The 8,661-nt window shown below is 44.3% G+C and overlaps 1 long non-coding RNA gene across 1 annotated transcript; it reads left to right on the forward strand.

The window, feature by feature from the left end:
* Positions 1-4,618: 4,618 nt before the first annotated feature.
* Positions 4,619-8,127, forward strand: LOC133044680 (uncharacterized). Its single transcript, XR_009690025.1, has 3 exons — positions 4,619-6,129; positions 6,627-6,803; positions 7,781-8,127. It is a non-coding gene; the product is annotated as an uncharacterized LOC133044680 (long non-coding RNA).
* Positions 8,128-8,661: the final 534 nt, after the last annotated feature.

Raw genomic sequence — 8,661 nt, forward strand, 5'->3', positions numbered from 1 at the left:
GAGAGTTCAATCCCTGGGGTGGCGGGGTGGGGGGGAACTAAGATCCTGCAAGTCACATGGTGCAGCCAAATTAAAAAAAAAAAACAAAAACAACTAAGGAAACTCAATAAACGTTAAAACAAAATAGATGTTACACCCATCTCAATATTCTTCCGTCTGGTTAGGGGAGAAAGGAGAGGGTGAGATGTACGGAAAAAGTAACATGGAAACTTACATTGCCCTATGTAAAATAGACAGCCAGTGGTAATTTGTTGAATGTCTCGGGGAACTCAAACAGGAGCTCTGTGACAACCTAGCGGGGTCCGACAGGAAGGGAGGGAGGAGGGAGGTTCAAGAGGGAGGGGACATATGTATCCCTATGGCTGATTATGCTAATATTTGGGAGAAAACAGCAAAATTCTGCAAAGCAATTATCCTTCAATCAAAAAATAAATTTTAAAAATTCTTCCATCTGAAGACCAGGGCAGTCTCTCCCTCTGTGATTGGGCTATATGGGTCATGCGCTCTCTGGCCTTGCATTTGTTTAGGGCCAAGCCTCACCATGTATTTCTGGAGGTCCTCTTACGTCTCAGGCATGTTCCTAGGTGATAGGAACTCCGCGATGAACAGGACAGACGTGGCTCCTACTCTCAGATAGCGTTTTCCTCCCAGGGGTGCTCTTGCATGACGGTTTTCACTGGGCCAGCAGCATCAGCCTCACCTCAGAACTTACTGGAAATGCAGATCTGGGGTCCCTACCCAGACCTATAAACTCAGGATGCTATGGGGTTGGGGCCCCGTAGGGGTCACTTTCACAAGCCCTCCAGGCGATTCTGGTGCACCCTCAAATGTGGGAACCACTGCTCTTGTATGAAGAAGAGAATGCCCTCTCCTTTTTACACCCAATTTGGGAGGGAGGGAGGGAGTGTCCTTCTACAAGTTGCCTGCGTCCCAAAGTGTTCCAGAGGTGAAGAGAACACTGTTGGATCCTGCGTGCAGCCCTTTCAGCACGCTTGCATACACCACCCCAGTTCTGCTGTCACCCTGTTCTGGGGCGCTTGGAGCCCCTCCCCCCACCCCCCCTCAGGCTGGGCCTCAGGACTGTGCCAGGTTCGTCAGATCAGACTCTTTCCAAGTCAGACTCATCCTCCACGGAGCCTCCCTCCAAGCTGCTCGCCCCGGGTCCGATGTCTGTGTGTGTCCAAGCTCCTGGGGCAGATTAAGTTCAAGTCATTTTCCCAAAAGTACTACAACTCCCATGGGAAAGTGGGGCACAGTTGTATACCTGGGTGCGGGGGGCGGGGGGCTGTGGTCCACCAGCCCCATGACACTCTACCCCAGCTTCCACCTGGTCAAGATATCCTCCTTAGTTTGGCGCTTAAGACCCTCAGTGAACTGACCCTATCTACGTTTCTCTCTCTCCCTTCTGAAAGGTGACTGTGGAGAAAACGTAATTGTCCTTGCTCATAGAAGATAGTCACACTTTCTGTCTCAGAGGCTTGTATTTTATTTTATTTATATTTCTTCTGTCTGAAGTAGTTTCTGTGTATGACAACTCCACTGTTCCCACCTCAACCCCATCCATGCTTATCATTTCAGATCAGTCTCAAATGCCATTTCCTCCCTCTCTAGCTGGAGGCAGTTGCTTCTTCCTTTGTGTTTGCCTTGTCCAAGGCTTTATCGGCTTCCGTAACCTGTCATTTATCTCTCGCATTTCATCCTGTATTCCAGTGTTTTATGTGTCTGTCGTATTACGTCATGAATCTCTTGGACATCTTAGTCGAGATAATTCCTTAATGATGCTAAGCATATTTCCAAGCTCAAGTGATATCAGTAAAGGTGTTGTTCCAAAGTGTCTGAGACGTGGTCTTCTGTCCTCAAATTACTGTGAGTCTAGAGGGGAAGACGGATATTTTGTTTATGCAAGGCGACTGAGCTCAGGACAGGGTGATGTATTTGCCTGGAGGAGAGAAAGGCGAATTCTGCTTGCGAAGGCCTCGGAGGTGGGACGGGTTTACGGAGAAGGTAGAACTGGAAGCTGTTGGAGGGAGGAGTTCTCATTACAAGAAAGTGTAAGAGAGACGTCCCTGGTGGTCCAGTGGGTAAGGCTCTGCGCTCCAAATGCAGGGGGCCCGGGCTCAATCCCTGGTCAGGGAACTAGATCCCACATGCTGCACGCAACTAAAGAGCCTTCCTGCCACAAATAAGACTCCTGTGCAGCCAAACAAGTAAATAAATATTTTAAAAATATGTATTTAAAAAAAGGACTTTCTGGCAGTCCAGTGGTTAAGGCTGTACTTCCAGTGCGGGCATGGGTTTGATTCCTGGACAGGAAACCAAGATCCTGCATGCCAAGTGGTGCAGCCAAGAAATAAATAAAAATAAATTTAAGAAGTTTTTTAAATAAGAAAGTGTAAGAGGATGAGAGACTGAGATGGGGCAAAGACACCCTCTCCTGTTTTCTGAGAGAAAAAGACAAAAAGGTATAGACAGTAAAGAAAAGTAGGTACAGTTTCACAGAAGCCAAGGGACGAGTTTGTTCTATAGGAATAGAGTTAGAATCAGCACCAGAAGTGAAGTAGAGAGATGCCCTTGATATAAGGTCATCGTTACTGCCAACCTTATTCAGGAACTGCAAGAGGTACATAATCCTGAGAGCAAACCACCACGCAGATGGCCAAAGTATTGCAGTTTCAGCTTCAGCCTCAGTCCTTCCAATGAATATTCAGGGTTGATTTCTTTTAGGATTAACTGGTTTGATCTCCTTGCAGTTCAAGGGAGTCTGAAGAGTCTTCTCCAACACCACAGTTCAAAAGTGTCAATTCTTCAGCATTCAGCTTTCTTTATAGTCCAACTCTCACATGACCACTGGAAAAGCCATAGCTTTGACTAGACGGACCTTTGTTGGCAAAGTCATGTCTCTACTTTTTAACATGCTATCTAGGTTGGCCATAGCTTTTCTTCCAAGGAGCAAGCGTCTTTTAATTTCATGGCTACGGTCACCATCTGCAGTGATTTTGGAGCCCCCAAAATGAAGTCTGTCACCATTTTCATTGTTTCCCCATCTATTTGCCATGAAGTGATGGGACTGGATGCCATGATCTTAGTTTTCTGACACCAGAAAAACTAAATCTTAGTTTTCTGACATCTAATTTTTTAACACACTGCTGCTGCTGCTGCTGCTAAGTCGCTTCAGTCGTGTCCGACTCTGTGCGACCCCATAGACGGCAGCCCACCAGGCTCCCCCGTCCCCGGGATTCTCCAGGCAAGAACACTGGAGTGGGTTGCCATTTCCTTGCATGAAAGTGAAAAGTGAAAGTGAAGCCGCTCAGTCGTGTCCGACTCTTGGCGACCCCATGGATTGCAGCCCACCAGGCTCCTCCGTCCATGAGATTTCCAGGCAAGAGTAACACACTAGATATATTTAAAAGATTTTTTTCTCCCTTTAGAAAGAGTCTATAGTAATAAAGTTGAGAAGTGTTGAATGACCATTTCCTCCTGCTGTGTTTCCTGCAGAATCTCCCTCTGGCCAGTAGGAGGCAGCATAACCTAATGCTCTGAGTCAGGATCATTGCTCCAGTGGGCTCTGGCCCAGGGAAGGAGGCTGTGGATGGTTCTGTACTTACATTTCCTTCTCTGCATCTTGAGAAAGGTAGGAATTAATAATAATTAATTAACAGTCTCTTCAAAATGTTAAATGATGTGGGCATGCAGGTCGTCATTTCAGGAATCAAGGCTGAATAGAACACCAGTCTCGCCAATGTGGCCCTGAAATCTGAAAAGCTCAAAGATTTTTACAAGGGAGTCTTGTTCCTATTTCTGCAAATGGAAACTCTACTATGTAAATTCACTAAAGACATGGATGCCCAGTATGTAGCTATAACTAAACTAAAATAAGTATTACAGCCAACTTCTACCTGTAGGTATGAAAAAATGGAAAAGCAAGGGTTTTCTGGCCATATGCTCTAAAATTGTTTAAAATGATTATATTACTTTTGATTGTATTAAAGCAGTCATTTGTCTATTGCAAACACTGTATATTACTACCTGCAAGAGCTGAAATGTTAGGTCTGATGTATTTGCAAGTCTTTCCACTTCCCAGAGGCAGCAAAGCATAGTGGAGATGCATACCAGCCTTTCCCTCCAGCTGTGTGACCTCAGAGAGTTGGTCCAACCTCTCTGCTCTTCCCAGCACCTATGAAACTGTACTGTCATGATAGTACCAACTGGCTAAGCATATTGGGGAGCATGAAATAAGAGCCTGGGACATAGTGGACACTCAGTAAAATATTCAAGATGTTATTAGTGCCTGGATGTTTGGGCCCTAATCTAGACTATGATGTGGGGCATTGAGTTAAATACCTTCCAATGTCAAGTTCTATGATTCCATGGGATATGGTGAAATGATAAAATGGACTTTTGTTTCAGTTTTGCTAAAATCATCCTCACGTTGAACACGAACAGGAAAGTTACTCTGTTGATCTTGACCCTGTTAAGGTTGTCAGAATCACGAGCTACATTCTCAAAACGCCTCAACTGCTTTCCCCACCCCCCACAGGTTAGTATCTTGGAGGCAGGCCTCTGAGCTGAACACTGCAGCTACTGCCGTTCACTCAGCAGGACTCTAAGTAAGTATCTTGAGGGAATTAATGGACATGATCATGTTTGGGGGGACCCGTGAAGGAGAATCAACATGTAACTAGAGCAAGATGCCATGTGAAAAATGGCTATATGGTCATGTGTGCTTGGAAACCCTGCTTACCACAGTCTCCTAGAGATTTCCCCACTGTAGTGTGGAAACTCCGTCCATCAGAAATGGAATGCGAGCCACAGGTGTAGTTTAAAATTTTCTAGCAGCCACGTTAAAAAAGTGAAAAAGGAACAGACGAAATTGATCTTATTTACCCTTTTCTTTTTCCTTTTCAGCCGCACCCAGTGGCTTGCCAGATCTTAGTTCCCCGACCAGGGATTGAACACAGGCCCCCGGCCTTGGCAGCACCGCGTCCTCACTGCCGGACTGCCAGGGTAGTCCCTGAAATAGATTTTAATGATATATTTTATGGAACCCAATTTACCCAAACTATAACCAATATTTTTAAATTATCTCCCTAAATCTTTGATAGCTGGCGTGTATTTTACAGCTAGTGCACCTCTCAGTTTGGATTAGTCATGTCTCAAGTGCTCCGGGCCTCATGAAGCCAGAAGCTACGTTATGGGATGGCTCAGGCTCCAAGAATCTATGCTTGGAGGGAATTCCAATATAACCTGAAAAGGCCCCATGGAGTGACAGGGGAAATAATGGGAAAGAATAGAAGGTGCATTTACGTTAACTTAAAAGCAAAGATCTTGGGAGACAGTCTGTCCTGAAAAGGCCTAAATAACCTAAGTTAGGGTTTAAAATTTCTCATTGTATGTTAATGACCAATATCAGCATTTCCCCTAAAACCCCTGGAAGAGACTAACAGAGACACTTGTGGTCCAGGCAGAGATGGGCAGAAGCACCTATAGTCCAGTCCAGGAGATGATATGGTCTTGTGTTTATTGACTGTTTGAATTCTTATTTAATCTTGCGTTTCTCTGCTCCTGGGTGTCTACAGGTTGAGGCTGTGTGGTGTTGGACAATTTTTAAAAAATCTGCAAACCATGTACGTTAGCAGCAACCACTTCTCAAACTCTTTGGCAAGAGACAGCTTTTGCTCTGTGTCTCATCCCACTTTTCTGGTCCCAACCTTTCCACTGTGTCTGTGCGCTGGCGTTCTCTTCACTCCCCAGCCTGACTCCCCCACCTTCGTCTCATCTTCCAGCCAGCTTTCTTCCCCCAGATGGAAGAAGCCACAAATTGAAATATTTGGTCCCCTCCTGACCTGCTGTGAAATACCTCCTCTCACATACCTCTGTTAAAAACGTTTTAAGATCCCACATATTAATCAATGTGATTCTTTATCAGCATCACATAATTGTGCCATGAACCGCAGCCATAAGTCAAAAGACCTTCTCTAAACTTTCAGTGATTGCTCTGGACAGTTTTGTAGGAGGGAAGACGGGAGACATTTAATCAGACTGGAGTCTTTCAGGAGAGCATCCAACCTACCTCAGGACTCATCCAAAGGCCGTTTGCTTTTCTGTCCCAAGCATTTTGCTAAATCCAAGGTCTGTTAACAATTTGAAAGTCAAACCCCTGTCTCGGGTTACGGAATGGGTATCTCCTTTTGTTGTGTGGGATCAGACACCCGATCCCAGCTGGTAGATCCCCCAAGGATGCTCCTTCCGCACGAAGCTCCAAAATTACCTTCTCAAGTGGGCAGTGCCACGTAACCACGCTGGCCATCCGATCGGCCCTCCTGGAAGGCAGCAGACATCTGCCAGGATCCCTGGACCGTGTTTTATATAAACAAGCCCAGCTCACTCTATCATTTGGAGATGTGTGTGCGGAGACAGGCAATTGCCTTGGGACCACATGCTTTTGATAATCTTTTGGCAAGTGAGCACCTCCCCAAGCCAGGATTTGTCATCTTTTCTCTTTCTTATCGGTGAGAGAATAGATACATGCTTTGTTGGTTCCACTTTTTTGAAAGTCACTGGTCTGTTTTTTGCTGCCTGACTTGCAAGGCTAAGAATGTCAATTTTGGTTACTTTCCATCCCTCAGTGGAGGTTACTTCCCTTCTTCAGTTGGAGAGGAAAGATGTGCAGGAAAGATGACTTAAAATGACCAAGATGGAAAGAAATTTAGGGCAAAGTGCCCATTTTCCTGTCTGGGTCTATCTACTCCACCAGCCTGGGACGCCTGCCACTTCCTGCTGCTTCACCCTTTCCCCCAGCTAAGGTGTGTGCTCAGAAGCTGATAAAGGTGATTTATACCCTATATCATGAAATTCATGCATTTTAAGTAGTTACTCTATTCCAAAATTGTGCAACCATTACCACTAATTCCAGAACGTTTTCATCACCCCGTAAAAGAAACTCGATGTCCTTTAGCCATCATTCCCTTCACCACCATCACTAATCTACGTTCTGTCTCTAGAGATATGCCTCTTCTGGACATTTCCTATAAAAGGAATCCTACAGTATATGAGTTTCGTGTCTGACTTTTTTCACATAAAACAGTGGTCCCCAACCTTCTTGGCACCAGGGACTGGTTTCATGGAAGACAATTTTTGCACAGATGAGGCGGATGGTGGGGGGGCGGGGGGATGATTTCGGAATGGTTCAAGCACATTACATTTATTGTACACTCTATTGTTATTACACTGTGATATATAATGAAAGAACCATGCAGCTCATCATGGTTGTGCAGAATCAGGTCATCAGGCATTAGATTCTCATGAGGATCTTGCAAGTTAGATCCTTCACATGCTCAATTCACAGTAGGGTTCACACTCCTTTGAGAATCTAATACCTCTGATGACCTTACAGGAGGCAGAGCTCAGGTGGTAATGTGAGTGATGGGGAGAGACTGTAAGTACAGATGAAGTTTCACTCGCTTGCCCTCTGCTCACCTCCTTCCAGTTCCTAAGAGGTCATGGATCGGTACTGGTCTGTGGCCCAGGAGTGGGGGACCCCTGACTTAGAAGAATGTTTTCAAGGTTCATCCATATGTGTAACATGAATCAACACTTCATTCCTTATTATGGCTGAAGAGTATTCCGTGCTCCTCACTTGGTTTATCCATTCATCAGTCAATCAATGTACATTTATGTTGTTTCCACCTTTTGGCTAATATTAATAATACTGTGGTGAACATTCCTGTACAGGTTTTTATAATATAAATGTTTTCATTTCTCTTGGTTATGTACTTTGCAGTGGAATTGCTGGGTCACATGGGAACTCTATGGTTAACTTTCTAAGAATCTGCCAAACTGTTCTCCAAAGTGGCTGCACCATTTCACATTCCTACCAACAACACCCGAGGATGCCATCTCTCCACATCCACATCCTGGTTATCTACTGCCTTTTTGGTCATGGCTATCTGTGTGGATGTGAAGTTCTAGCTCATTGTGGTTTTCATTTGCATTTCCCTAATAGCTAATGATGTTGAACATCTTCTCAGGTGTTTATTGACCATTTGTACATTTTCTGAAAAATGTCTTTTCAAATCCTTGGCTCATTTTCCAAACAGTTGGGTTATTTGTCTTTTCATTGTTCAGCTGTAAGAGGTTTTGGTTTTTCTTAGATTTTCTTTTTTGATTTAGACCATTTTTGAAGTCTTTATTAAAATTTGTTATAACACTGCTTCTGTTTTATGTTTTGGTTTTTTGGTTGAGAGGCATGAGGGATCTTAGCTCCCCAACCAGGCAGTTCAATCCCTGGAAGAGACTGGAAGGCAAAATCCTAACCACTGGACCACCAGGAAAGTCCCTAAGTGTTCTTAATATATTTTGGATACTAGACCCTTAACTAATAGAAGATTTGCAAATTTTTTCCCCCATTTTGCAGATCACTTTTTCACTTTCTGGATAGCTTTCTTTGAGGCAAAATTTTTTTTAATTTGGATGAAGCCTGATGTATCTATTTTTTAAAAATCTGGTGCCTGTGTATAAGATACTTTTTAGGCTATGTCACCTCTTTGAGTGTACTTAACGTTTTAGATTTTAGCTTTAGTTATAGACTGTCATTCTCTGCCTTTTGGTAAAATAACAGAAGCCCAAGAATCAAATAGGCAAGGATTTTGAGGGCCAGGAGGT

The sequence above is a fragment of the Dama dama genome, chromosome 23 (genome assembly GCF_033118175.1).
Source record: "Dama dama isolate Ldn47 chromosome 23, ASM3311817v1, whole genome shotgun sequence".
NCBI lineage: Eukaryota > Metazoa > Chordata > Mammalia > Artiodactyla > Cervidae > Dama > Dama dama.